The sequence below is a fragment of the Sus scrofa genome, chromosome 4, assembly GCF_054392235.1.
Source record: "Sus scrofa isolate SSC_HxYL_T2T_F1_AM1 chromosome 4, Sscrofa_HxYL_maternal_Yorkshire_Landrace_v2.0, whole genome shotgun sequence".
NCBI classification, from domain to species: Eukaryota; Metazoa; Chordata; class Mammalia; order Artiodactyla; family Suidae; genus Sus; species Sus scrofa.
In genome coordinates this window covers 16,938,302-16,952,479 of record NC_139386.1, presented here as the reverse complement: position 1 = coordinate 16,952,479, position 14,178 = coordinate 16,938,302, and the positions used below count along the sequence as shown (strand labels likewise).

The 14,178-nt window shown below is 39.4% G+C and overlaps 1 long non-coding RNA gene across 3 annotated transcripts in view; it reads right to left on the bottom strand.

Annotated features, from left to right (window-relative positions):
• LOC146403698 (uncharacterized) overlaps nt 1-14,178 on the bottom strand; it is a 225,233-nt gene that overhangs the window by 195,920 nt on the left and 15,135 nt on the right. The window contains exon 2 of one of the 3 annotated variants that reach the window (XR_014843413.1): nt 5,839-10,136. The exons of the other annotated variants lie outside the window; for them this stretch is intronic. This is a non-coding gene — a long non-coding RNA (uncharacterized LOC146403698). Of the gene's footprint in view, nt 1-5,838; nt 10,137-14,178 lie in introns of those variants that run through there. 3 annotated transcript variants of the gene reach the window in all.

Here is a 14,178-nt window from a genome sequence, read left to right as displayed (position 1 = left end):
TGTTAAGACTCTAGATACAGTCCATAATAGAGATGAGTGTAATTATGTTACCAGAGAAAGTTAAAGAGTTGAATTTTTGACCACTTGGGTACATGACCCTATGCAGGCTTCATGGTAATAGCTCAGAAAACCAGATGAGCACAACACTAATTCAGCTGAAAGGCAAGTATGTTTGCTGTTACCATATTCTAATCCAAATAAGATTCTATTTTGACTAAGTTCATAACATATTATAAGAAATCTGCACAAGCTATGTTAGGAGCTTCAATCTCTTAAGACCCCCACCTATGTGAGAAAGGTAATTTGCTTTACATTATTAAAGGGAAATTATGGACAAGTGATGTGGAGAGCCAAACTTCACTATCTCCATGCTCCCTGACCCACAGATAGTGCTGTGATCCAAGATGGTAAGTAAATGCTGCACAAGATTGGGAGACAGGCTTTCATTAACCACTTTGAGGACAATGAGTTACCTTGGCAACTCAAAGAATTAGATTCCACTTCCCTAAACTAAAAGGAACAATGAAGTTCTGAGTGTTACAGAAATATTAAAGCATGGGAAAGCATTAACACTTAAGACTTTTCATTGGCAAAATGAGATCTGCCCTCCGGGAGCTGACTTTTTCTTTATCAGCAGGATCTCCATGAAAAAAGATTTAACACTACTGCTAGTAAGAATAGTTTATAGTAATAGTGATGGTAGTTGGCATTTACTGAGAACCGATATTCACTAGGAACCAAAGTCCTTATCTCTTCAATGAGATAAACATTGTTGCCTCATTTTAAGACGAGTAAACTAAGGCTCATCAGGTTAAGCAGTTTTCCAAACATCATACAGTGAATGGGGTACCAATATTCAAACCAAGATAACATAATTCCAGAGCTCCCACCTCCACACTCAGGTAAGTCTCTTGTACTGAAAGGGAGGAAAAGAATAAGGTTTTCTGCATCCCAGACCTCCTCTGCCCTCAGTAACCCTGGTGAATCAGTGGTAATACAGAGCCCAGACTCTGTATGACCCAGAGTCTATGTTCCCTCTATTACACCTGCTTTTTCAAATTCATCCAATAAGCATTTATTGAGCACCTATTAAATGCCAGCTGATATGCTACCCCCCGTTAGACAGAACAAATATTGTCTACTGTCATTCCTATCCGAGACTGAAATTATGTTTTGTGAACTTAATGTTTCTGCCAATTTCCACATGAAGTCTCTGTCTTGTTGATAAAATGATCTCATGAGTTCCACATCTCACATCCTGACAATGTCCAAGTAAAGAAAGGCCATTTCTTTCTGTCGTTCCTCTTTTAAGAGCAAATAAACTTCGTACATGCCCCAGCTAGCTTCCTCACAAGTCCACTGACTTAAATGAGGTCACATGTCCACTCTAAATGAATCCCTTTTTCATAAGGAATGGGTCATGTGAGGACTGGTTTAAGCCTGGTTTCATGAACCAATCATTAAAAACAGAAGATGAGATTATCTTGAAATTACTGAGACTCACCTTCAAAATTGAGCATAAGTGCAGAAAGCAAACCAGCATTTTATTATGGGAGAGAAAGGAGAATGGATTCAGAGTAAGTAACCAAGTCCACCAAAGTTTGATGCTGTTAGAAACTGATGTGCAACTCATAAAACCTTCTGTTAAAAAACTACTGAACCTCAGTTCGATCATTTCAAACTAGGGAAACAGTAGACATTTGCCTATTTTCTCATCAAAAATGGCTGGGCTCTGGGAGTTCCTGTTGTGGCTCAGCGAAAACAAACCCAACTAGTATCCGTGAGGATTCGGGTCTGATCCCTTGCCTTGATCAGTGGGTTAAGGATCTGACATTGCCATGAGCTGTGGTGCAGGTCGCAGATATGGCTCAAATCTGGTGTTGCTGTGGCTGTGGTTATGCCAGCAGCTGCAGCTCCAATTCAACCTCTAGCTTCAGAACTTCCACATGCCTCAGGTACAGTCCTAAAAAAGCAATGGAAAAAAAATGGCTGGCTCCAAGTGGATCTAGGATGGAAAAGGTTTCAGACTTGATCAGAAAGATGGTTAGTCGCAGCTGCAAAAAGATGTCACCAAAGAGAGAAAGAGGGGGAAGAGTTCCCCAAAGACAGAACTAAAGATACTGATCAGTCCTCTAGGTCCAGAGAAGAGACAAAATCAAGAGGAGCAATCAGGTAAATCCAGATGTGGAATGGCAGAGAAAAACACAACTGGGAGTGAAGGCAAAATATCCAGGACTATATAGCCCCTAACATGGTTGGTATGTCTTCCTACAGCTTATCCCTTCTTGGTCCTTGTTCTGGATATGGGTGAAATTCAAGGTAGTCAGATGATTTAGCTGTGAGCAGCTCCTCCTAGTCCCCTTCACTCAATTCAAGACCCCACGTAGATTTCAGAGGACCAGGCTTCCTTAGATTCACCCTGTGTGTGTAACTGACCCAGTCTTTTGAATTATCTCAAAACAGTGAGACCATCCTAGATAATGGTATTATCCAGTGACTGAGCACAGCAGAGTCACTACAGCCAAACCATTCCTGCCTAATATAGGAGTGATTTTTAGACTATTACCCTCTAGTAAGTAAATGATCTTTGCTCCCCAACATACTGGCTGAGACTTCCTATCCAGTCTCCCTCCCTTCCTTTCCATGTTCACAGCGGTCAGATCTGCCTCACGATCTGAGCCTCTCTCCAGCTACTACTGCTACTTCTCTCCATTCTCCTTCACAGGTATTTCCAGCACCTGCTTCCTAGAGCATCTTAACTGTCACAGGTCATAAGAAATATTAAGATCTACTATTCATTATTAAGGACCTTAACATCTATAGAAAAAAAATCTTAAAAGAATTTGAAGAAATTTCATGTCATCTAGCTCAACTTGCTCATCTAGCTCAGCTCTTTTCTGCAGCATTGACAAAGATTTATGCAGATAAATTTGAGTATTTCTGAATATGAGAAATTCCACATTCAGCGAAACAGTTCACGCCTTAGGAAATTTACAGACACCAACTCCCTGTTAGTCCCCCTCCCCACCATCTTCTAGTTTCACACCCTAGGACCACTCAGCATGAGTTTACTCTACCTTCACATAGTAACCCTTCTAACAGTGAAGGACACATACTTGCTTAACCAGAAGACCAAATACCAATCCTTTAAATTTGATCAGTGTTAATTTTAAGGAGATTTTGTTTTTATTTCTATCCAGGAATATAATAACTAGAGCATCATTCAACTTGCTTTAATGGAACATTATTGTTAAAACTGAATTATTTGCAGGTATTTTTATTTTCCAGGGCACTTATTCAAAAAGACAGTATTATATCCAGGCATAAGTTGAAGTGGGATAATGGATAGAGAATTTACTTTTTCTGTAAACTACAATGTGCACTTGAAGTTGATTCAATAATTTTTGCAATGCATTTTAGAACTTTCTGGAGGCAAAAGCTAAATTCCTCTATGGCCAGGGAAGACCAGGAGCATAAGGAAGGCAAACAGCCCCAGTGAAGGTAAGTGTTACCCCTGCAGTGATTCTGGGAGGACCCTTCCCCTGAGAGGAAGGTTAACCATAAACTTAACTACTCAGCCCGAGTGATTAATAGTATAAATTTTTGGAAAGTGTTGAAAGGAGGCAGGCTTTATTCCTTTTCTACAACTGTATCTACACCTGTGACACTCCATAGGGTTGACGTCACTCAATTCAGTGGGAAAAATAAGAAGAACCATATTATAAGCCATGTCCTTCAACACAGTTTACCACAGTCATAAATTTGTAGAGTTTTGAGACTGGCCAGAGCATTAATAAAAAGAATACTTCGGCCACTATTTGCTGTAAGTCCCTTATGTGCATACTTTGTTAGTTTGGAGGGTGAGAGCTACAGAGAAGCCTGAATTAATTGACTATCAGGGACAATATTCATTCTCCAGTTATTTTGTAAATAGAAAATTCAGAGTAGTATTTCTCAGTCTGTGACCCACAGAATACTAGTTCCATAGGATATCAGTATGCACTGCATGTTAAAATCTGTAATTACATAGGTTTGAGACAGAGTTAACAAAGTTAAGCTGTTGTGGGTCTCTTCTGCTGCTTTTGATAATCTAATGTGTACTGTGATTACCTATAGTAAACAGATATGAGGTTTATAATGATTCCCGTAATTATTTGACCATGGAAATTCTTTGTTTTAACTTGAGAATATTAGAGAGGGACTCTTCCACAGAATCCCACTTTGGGAAATTCTGATTTAGAGTACCTCTATGGAGTGAACACCAATTTCTTCTTTTAAAAATACTCATTAAGAACTTACCCCAGTGTTCATTGTAGCACTACTTCCAATAGCCAAGACATGGAAGCAGCCTAAATGTCTATGAACAGAGGATTGGATAAAGAAGATATGGTACATATATGCAATGGAATATTACTCAGCCATAAAAGAGAATGAAATAATGTAATTTTCAGCAATATGGTTGGACCCAGAGATTATCATACTAAGTGAAGTAAGCCTTGACTTACTTCAAACAGAAAAAGATAAATGTCATATGAGATCATGAATATGTGAACTCAAAAAAAATGCTACAACAAAATTTACAAACCAGAAACAGACTAAAGGATTTCAACACAAAACTTATGGTTACCAAAGGGGAAACCAAGGAAGGAATAAATTAGGGTATTGAGATTGACAATATACACACTACTACATATAAAATAGATGGGTAACAAGGACCTGCTATATAGCACAGGACAATCTACTCAATAGTGTATAATTACCTATAAGAGGAAAAGAATCTGAAAAGGAATTTATATATGTATAGATGATTTACTTTGCTATATGCCTGAAGTTGACACAACTTTGTAAGTCAACTATATTCTAAAAAAAAAAAATTTTAAAGAACCTACCATGCACACAGTACTATGCAAAGCAATGAAGAAATACAAATAAAAGTCTCTGCCTTCTAAGAACCAACAGCCTGATGGTGAGATCAGATCCATAGAAGACTAGAAGCAGAAAACTAATTGGGGGTTTGATGCATCAGTCCTGATGAGGAACAATGAAGCTCTGACCTAAAGCAGAAGAAGCAGGAGAAGGATGGGGGGAGCAGAAAAGGAACTTAAGAGAATTAAAACACAGTTATACAATGTATATTCTGTGCAAGACAGGAACAATGTGTTAGATTGATGACATATTATAAGTTCAAAAAAGAACCTCCCCATCAGCATGACTCTCCTTCAAAGAGAATTCTCTTAGAATGACTGGAAGCTGAGTTAGTAGGATGAGAAGGAATGAAATCAGAACTAGGATATTGTGGGATAGTCATAGTTCCAAAGACCCACAAGACTGACCACAGTTAAAAACCTCATCTGTGAGGAGCTCATCAAACTTCACAGATGAGCATATATCCCATGCTTGGTTTAAGCATCAAACAGTAAATCTGAAAAGCCCTAGATAGAGCACTCTTCTGCTAACTTGGAAGCCAGGTGGATGAGACATTGACTGGGAGAGTTTTGTTTTTATTTTTATTTTTTAAGGGCTACAGGCATGGCATATGGAAGTTCCCAGGCTAGGGGTCAAATCAGAGCTACAGGCTATACCACAGCAATGCCAAGCCACATCTGTAACCTACACCACAGCTCAAGGCAATGCTGGATCCTTAACCCACTGAGTGGGGCCAGCGATCAAACCCACATCCTCATAGATACTAGTCAGGATCATTTCCGCTGAGCCGCAACAGGATCTCCCAAGTTTGTTTGTTTTTAATTAAAGATGAAGGCATTTTGAACCAGAAATAAGAATATTTAGGGTTATTATCTGCTTTAAATAAATCATACTCCATTATGAACAGTGTTGTTTTTTTTTAATTCTCCTGTGGAAGTAGCAGACGCTATAGAAGGGATTCATGGAGAGAGGACATTTCACAGACACCCCTGCAGCGCTGAGAGTATTACCCCCAGGGCAACTGCTCTGCAGGAATGTGTGCAACAGCAAGTAATATGCATGAATACAAGATCAGAAGCACATTGCCGAATTTTGCTGAGGCAGAAAACTGGGAGGGATTGAATGTTAATCATAAAGAGAAAGAAAATCCTACAGTCAGTATATCATCGGCTTGATATTACTTGATAAGTAGAATCTAAAATATAGCACAAACGAACTTATCTAAAAAACAGAGACAGACATAGAGAACAGAATGGTGGTTGCCATGGGGAAGGGGGGAGGAAGTGGGATGGACTGGGAGTTTGGGGTTGGTAGATGCAAACTATTACATTTAGAATGTAAAACTGATGAAGTTCTACTGTACAGCACAGGGAATTTTTTCTACTCTCTTGGGATAGAACATGATGGATGATAATATGAGAAAAAGAATGCGTGTATGTGTGTGCGTGTGTGTGTGTGAATGTATATGAGACTGAGTCACTATGCTAGGTAGCACAAATTGGCACAACACTGTAAATCAACTATACTTTAATAAAAAATGGGAGGGGAGGGTGTCCAGCCTACGTGAATCCCATCAGGGACAAATAGGGGACAACATCACACACAGGGATTCATAGACACAGAACTACAGGAAGGTAAAGAAAGAAGACTTGGACCAGATCTAAGGTAAATGCTCCTAGCTTTTTCTTCACTAATGCTAAGTGTTCTCATAGGCCCCAGGAAACAGAGCAGCAGCACCATAGCTATCTGTCATTCAAGGGTTACAATAAGACACATGTATAGCCATTTGAAAATAGATTTTGGAGCAAATGCACTTCAGACTTATCCAAACCAGATTTACCCAACTGATTACAACTGCCAAGGCCAATCATCCTAGCAAAATGGCTGTGTCCATTCTGGAAGTGCTTCAAATTTGTCCATATTTTTCCCCAGTAAATGTTTTATGAGAAAGGCTTCAGGTTTGTTTTGGGGGTTTTGTTGCTGTTGTTTATTTTGTTTTTATGTTTCAGGCAACAAATTCCATGTTTGGCAAATTAACTCTTGAAAATTTCCAATCTGTTTCCTTACTAGGGTTTTGTAGGAGAAGCAGAATAAATTTAACTCCCTTCCTCCACACCCTTGTTCTCATGGTGCTGACCCACATTTCTTAGTCCTTTCCTCAACTCCTTTTGTGATAAGTGTAATAAGTGTGTGTGTGCCACAAATTATTACTCCTTAATATGTGGTCAATCAGATTATTCTTTTCCACTACTCAAAACCTTCTAGTGGCAGAGTTCCTGTCATGGTTCAGTGGAAACTAATCTGACTACCATCCGCAAGGACACAGGTTTGATCTCTGGCCTCGCTCAGTGGGTTAAGGATCTGGTGTTGCCATGAGCTGTGGTAGAGGTCACAGATACGGCTCAGATCCCGTGTTACTATGGCTGCAGTGTAGGCCAGCACCTGTAGCTCCAATTGAACCCTTAGGCTGAGAACCTCTCTCTATATGCCACAGGTGTGCCCTAAAAAGATTTTTTAAAAATAAAAGCCAAGGGGCAGGGGGAGGGGCGGGGTGGATTGGGAGGTTGGGGTTAATAGATGCAAATTATTGCCTTTGGAATGGATTAGCAATGAGATCCTGCTGTGTAGCACTGGGAAATATGTCTAGTCACTTATGATGGAGCATGATGATGTCAGAAAACAGAATGGGTACATGTATGTGTACCTGGGTCACCATGCTGTGCAGTAGAAAAAAATGTATTGGGGAAATAATTACAAAATTAATTAAAAAAAACAAAAATAAAGGCAAAACTTGAAATAAAAAAATAATAAGATAAAAATCTAATAAGATTTTTAGTGAAATAAAATATTAAAAAATAAAACCTTCTAGTGGCCTCCCTTCCCATGCTTGAAGGAAAAAAAAAAAAGGAAGCGGGGAGGGGGAGTCCCTTATCAGAGAAGCCTTATTGGCTACTATATTTAAATGACATCTCACCCAAATCACATGATATGTATATTTGTATTTATTGTTTCCCTCTCTGCCTGGAGATTTTAACTATTTGGATCACAAAGTCTGTATATAGTAGCTGCTTAATAAAATTTGAATTAGTAGAATGAAAAGTCTCTAATTTTTTATTTTTTGTACATCATGCTGACTCACTTCTGCTATCTTCATAAATCACATGCAAGGCAACCTACTTCTCCCTTTCATCTACCTCCACATGAAGACAGGCCAATGGAAATTCTGCCCCTAATTCAAAGCAGAAGCCAGAGGGCTTCTGTCCTACATTTGTCTCTATGATCAGACACAATCTCTCTGTCCAGACATCAAAGAGCCACCTTGCTGGCATGCCCTCTCTCCCAGGGACTCCTCTTGCTTTCCCTTTTCCTGAGTAATAAGCCTTTGAATAATGTGCAGTCACTGTCTATTGATGTCTTATACCTGAACCTGAAACAGAGAAAGGGCAACAGACCAGCTTAAACTGGCTGGCCCTTCCGCATTCACTGGGCCCTCCCAGCAAAGGAAGTCAGAAGACTGTCCCCACTTATCACCCTGATTCCCAACGCTTCCACTGAACCATTCCTCAATCTGGACTTGATCATACTTTGAAGCCTCTCAGCTGCTAACCCTATGTCTCATCCTGCAATCCCCCTCTTTGCCTCTCCCTCAGGGAAAACATTAGCTTCACTCAGTCCTCAACAAGGAAGGAGTCCACTGCACTCTGGTTCTGCTGCCACTGGTCACATGTGATAGACATCATCTGGACCTTGTTTGCCCAGCATCAGGAAAACCTCTGTGCCCCAAAGGGAACTCTCCTGCAGAGGGGGCAAGAGGGAATCGAGGCTTCCATAAACAGCAAATATTTTCCGTCGCTAGTACATGTTTAGCCATTCTTAGATAATCTTATTGTTTTAATATAGTTTTGAACTAGAGAACCCCTCTAGGTATTTCAGGGGTCACTAATTCACATCCTCATGGCCACCAGGCAGGTGTCATAAGTGTGAGAAGTGGCGGGGTATAACACAGCAGAGATTGTCAAGACTGGAGCCAGTGGAGAGCACAAATCTTGCCTAAGGGCTTTTTAATGCAGGCATGTTTACATTATTTTATGCCGGCCAAATGAAACAGATCTTTGGGCTGGATTCAGCTCATAGGGTACTAGACTGTAGGCCTGAGGTGCAATTAATGTAAGATACCTGAATCTGGTAGGATAAATGAACCGCTTTGAATATGATAGTATTTCTCAATCTTGACTACACCTAATCAATGCAAGACTTAAAAACTACTGATGGCTGGGATTCCAACCCTAGAGATTCTGATACAATTGTGTAAATGAGCCTAGGCACAAGGCACTTTGAAAGCTCCTAAATGATTCATGCATACCCAAGTAAGCACTACTCCTTTCAAGGATCCTTTTAATGAAACGTACCAGGCAGCTGGTAGCATAAGTGAAGTACACATGTACAAGCCTTACTCCCAAAGTAGCCAACATTTTTTTTTAAATAAAGAGTAGCACAAACTTGAAAGAAAAGCAAGTTGATTGTAAGAGAAACATACACAGCAGATATTTAGGCAACAACAGTTTTCATAGTAATATAGTGCATAAACTTAATATAACAGAAAATTGGTAACCAAAAGTTTCCCCGATGGCATCTTAGTAGAACAAAATGCTTTAAGCACAAAATGTACCCTCCTCACTGCATATCCAAAAGAACTGGTATTATTTCAGGAAGAACAACTCATCTCCAAGGGTCTGTGCAACATTTCTGGAATACGAACATTAAAAGAAACCATGTTTTTCTTAGAAGACTCATGGGCATACATACCAGAAGGTTCATTTCAATCCAAGCCCAAGGATTTACCCACAGATGTTGTAAGTATCAACCCCCTCACTGCCTTGTGGTAAAAATGACGAAACTGAAAAACTTCAGTAGCCAAAGGATAGGGAAATTGTGCTTCTCTAGTGCAGTCGTGAGATGGGAGACAGGACGAAGTCATTTTTAAAAGGTTCACTTATTTTTTGTTTACCTATGAACCATATTCTTTGGAAAAAAAAAACCATAATTTCTAACAATGTCTTCTGTAAATACTCAAGAATTCACATTCTTGGAAATTGCTACATTGGGATTCCTGGATCCCTTAACCATGGTATTGCAGTGCCTTTTCAATCAATCTAACCACATCCAGAAGCAGAGAGCTTGGTAAGCACACAAATTTCTTGAATGATGCCCTAGAAAAAAAAAAAAAAAAAGGTGTATCATTCCTTATAATGATGGGAATCACAGCCTTGCCTGTATCCACTCAGTGCAAGGATCCTTACGGGTCTTGTTTAGAACATAAGAAAAAATGTCCCAAAGTGTGTTCCATTGAATGTTCTCAAAATAAGGAATGTATGGGAAAATAAGTTTTGGAAAGTCATATAACATTCCTCCCTTCTGTAGGTTCCTAATGCTCATCAGAACAATGAAGGCGCTGGAAAAAAAAAAGGAGGAGGGGGGATTTCCAAAATGAGAATCCCACAATTCCTTTTGATTGGATTAAGCATTATGGCCCATGGAATTAGTGTTGGAGGGAACATGCTTCTGAAAAACATGTGTTTTGTAAAGAACATTAGTCTAAACATCGGGAAGCTAAGGATCTGGTCCCATATTTGACAAAAGCAGTTACATGGCCTTGACCAAACTACTTATGGGCAGTTGTGTGACCTTGACCAAACCACTGAAGTTCTGTTTTCATTTTGCAAAACCATAAGAGAAAGCGCGTTGGCTCAAAATCCCAGGCTGGACCTTGGACATTTCTAGATTCTAATCATTTATCTCCCATTAAGTGTTATTTCAGATCCACATTCCCTCACCCATAATTTCAAAATATAGAAAGGCTCTGAAAAACCAAAAGGATTTTGTAACTGATTTAGTACCTAAACCTGGCCTAAGCTAACGTAAGCTCATTATACATTTTTTCCCACTTAACATGACTGCCCTTCAGTTTGACTGAAGAACTTCTCAAGTTGATTATAGGATGCCCAGCATCTACTGTAGCTGTGGTGTAAAATAAACTTTTGCTTCATATCACCTTCCTAAAATCTGAAAAAAAAATCTGAATTCTGAAATGTATCTGTCCCTCAGAGTCTCAGATAAGAGTCTGTGGCTCTGTAAGAACACTTTTATCACACGTACCATGTACCAGGCATTATCCTAAATGCTTTAAACACATTAACTCATCATTTATCATAATAACCCCATGAGGCAGGAACCAGTGCTCTATTTTCAGATGAGAAAATATGAAAAGGATAAATAACTTGCTCAGAGCAACGTAGATAATAAGTGAAGGAGCCAAGATTCAAATCCAAGCATTTTGTCTCTACACTCCAACCTTCTGACCACAATACTAGTCTATAAGAATTTATGAGTCTCATCGAAACAACCTTTGATTTCCTCATCTGTAAATGGTATGAATAACAACTACCTTTCAGAAGAAATGTATGGCCAACTCTCAACGGCTTTTGCAAAGGAGAATCCATTTTGAATAACCAATAACTTTCACGTAATATTTTATTAGCCATATCCAGGACTGCAACACAGCTAAGCAAAAGAAGGGGCTGGTTGCTCACTTTAATCTAAAACATTCCCACTCTCCTATGCAATTTAGACACCTACATTGTTTTCAATGGTGCTATGCCCAGGGGCACATTACAGATTACCTAAAAGCACATTGCAATGTGTCATTTAAAATTTAAATGAAACACTAAAATCTCCAATCAAAGCAGCTTAATATCAGGAACTGTGAAGTTTGGGAGCTGATGTATAATGAAGGCATTGAGGGTCCTTTTCCCAGCAGCTGCTCTAGCAGGCACACCATGATAAACACCTAAAAATCAAGCCCACAAACCACCTGCCCCAACTGGGGTAACAGCTGGACAAGCCACCAGGGAAGTGGAAAGGCAATAAACTAAATAAGCTTGATTTATTTTTATATATCCCCAGGGCTCTGTATATTTTAGGGTTCAAGTATATTTTGCCTTCCAGGTGCATTTGGTTTCCATCTTTGAATCTAATCTTTGAATCTTTGAATCCACTCTTCCTTATTTCCACACTACCTTTACTTCCAGTCTGTTTAGCATTACCCTCCTGACCTTAGGCTGATTGTCTTCATTAAGCCCAAGGATTTCCTCTTCCTGAACCAATGTCAGGTTACAGAGCAAGAATAATAAAGACTGAATAGGACTGCAGTATCATAGCCAGGGCCCTCATGTCAACCTTTTGAAAACAACCTGCTTTCAGATACCTCATCCCACTGGGAGATTCGGTCATAGCAGCATTGCTGTCTACCAATTTGGGAGAGCTGGTATCTGTGCCAAGAAGCATTTTCTCTAGGAATTTTGTTTCTTATTAAAGAATTGGGTAGGGGGAATCAAGAAGAAAAAAATGGCAAGTTAAATCAAACTGTGATGTTATTTATTAAAAAAAAAGCAAATCTGTGATTAATCCTACCACAAGCTCAGTTAATGCGTCTCAAAGAAATTCAGAGCAAATGAATCTACTAGCACTTTCAACAAATATTGACTTTTAAAAAATAATTAATGCACAGCACATAATTTAGGAATGTTTAAGAGGTTCAGTAATATTTACCTTAAAAGGTATAAAGTGCTCACTTATATAGCATAAGGAAGTAATTGTAATTAGAACCACTTGTCATTAGAAGTAAAATCTTATCTATATTTTAAATACAAAAACCAGCATTATTAAACATCTGTGCCTTCCTAAAGGCAATGAAAGGCTAGGCAGGAAATATTTTAAATGATGTACATTTGGATTTTGTGGATAACATTCTCAACCATCCCATCAGTAAAAATGTGCAATACACTCCTGGGACATAGGTAAACAATCGAAAATAGTTTCTACTCCTAAATTAAATCCTATCCCTATAATCGTAATTCTCTCCTCTCCTACCTACCCTAACCAAATAGCCATGGGAAGCCTGGTTGGTGATGGGGTTGGTGGGGGAGGGAAGGGATGACTGGAGACACTTTCAACCACTATACAAATAAGTTAAATATGGTAGGCTTTGCCTAGGAATATTTTACACACAAATATTTTTCATTTTTTCACCCATTCCAATAAATTAGGTCACCTACCTCTATACCCTCACCACTTGGTGCCCATTTCACTACCATTCCAGTCCCAATACCACGTATATAAATGATAGATTAAAAATATAACCAATTTTTCCTTGTTGCCAAATAGGTACATGTTATTACATCCACAACTATGATCGATTCTCCCCATTCTGTAGAGTCCCTGTAATAATCAACACCCTCCCAAGTAATATGGCCCCAGGCCACACATATGACCTAGCCACTAACAGCACTGACTCTTGTCTGTGGAATTCCTGCAGGTTATGTTGGTTGGCCTGATTCATCCCTGCTCACTCAGTTTTCCTGATGCTTTAGCCTATTAGTCAGTTCAAGCTGCCGTAACAGAATACCATAAATCGGGTGGCTTAGACAACAAATATTTACTTCTTTCAGTTCCAGGGCTGGGAAATCCAAGATCAAGGATCTGGTAGATTCAACTCTCTGTGAGGGATCTCTTTCTGTCTTGTAGTGTGTCTCCTTCCTGCTATATCCTCACACGGCACAGAAAAGAGGAAGCCTACCAACAATCTCTCCCATGCCTCTTATAACAGCACTAATCCCACCATGAGGTCTCTACTGTCATGACCTAATTACCTCCCAAAGTCCCATCTCCAAATATCATGACTATAGGGACTAGAATTTCAACATATGAACTTGGGAACGGCACGGGGGTTGGCTAAATGATCAGTTAATAACAGCCCTTTCCATTTTAGCCCTGCTTTGTCACCTCCTTCTTACTGGGCAAGCAACTTAGTTTTGAATTCTCTACATTGATCTGAACACCGCTTCATGGAACCAACTTCTAGTCTTTGCTTGCCAAACAAGACACATCCTACCTCTACACCAACCCCAGGCTCACCATTACTCTCAGGCATGCTTTTCACCAAGGCTCCATCCAAAGAAGAGAAATTGGACATAATTATTGAACCTTAAAGCTGGGAGAGACTCACTTTGCAATGTACTGGGTTTTCAGTTCCCTGTAAACATGTTTCTTATCATAGAATTCACTGCTATCTAACTGCTAGACTGTAGGCAGAAAGATATTTTTACCTATTCATTTGCCTTCAGTGCTATGACAGGAATTTTGTCTTAACATTTATCTCCTCCTCTGCTTTCTCCTGACTTCTAGATTCATGCA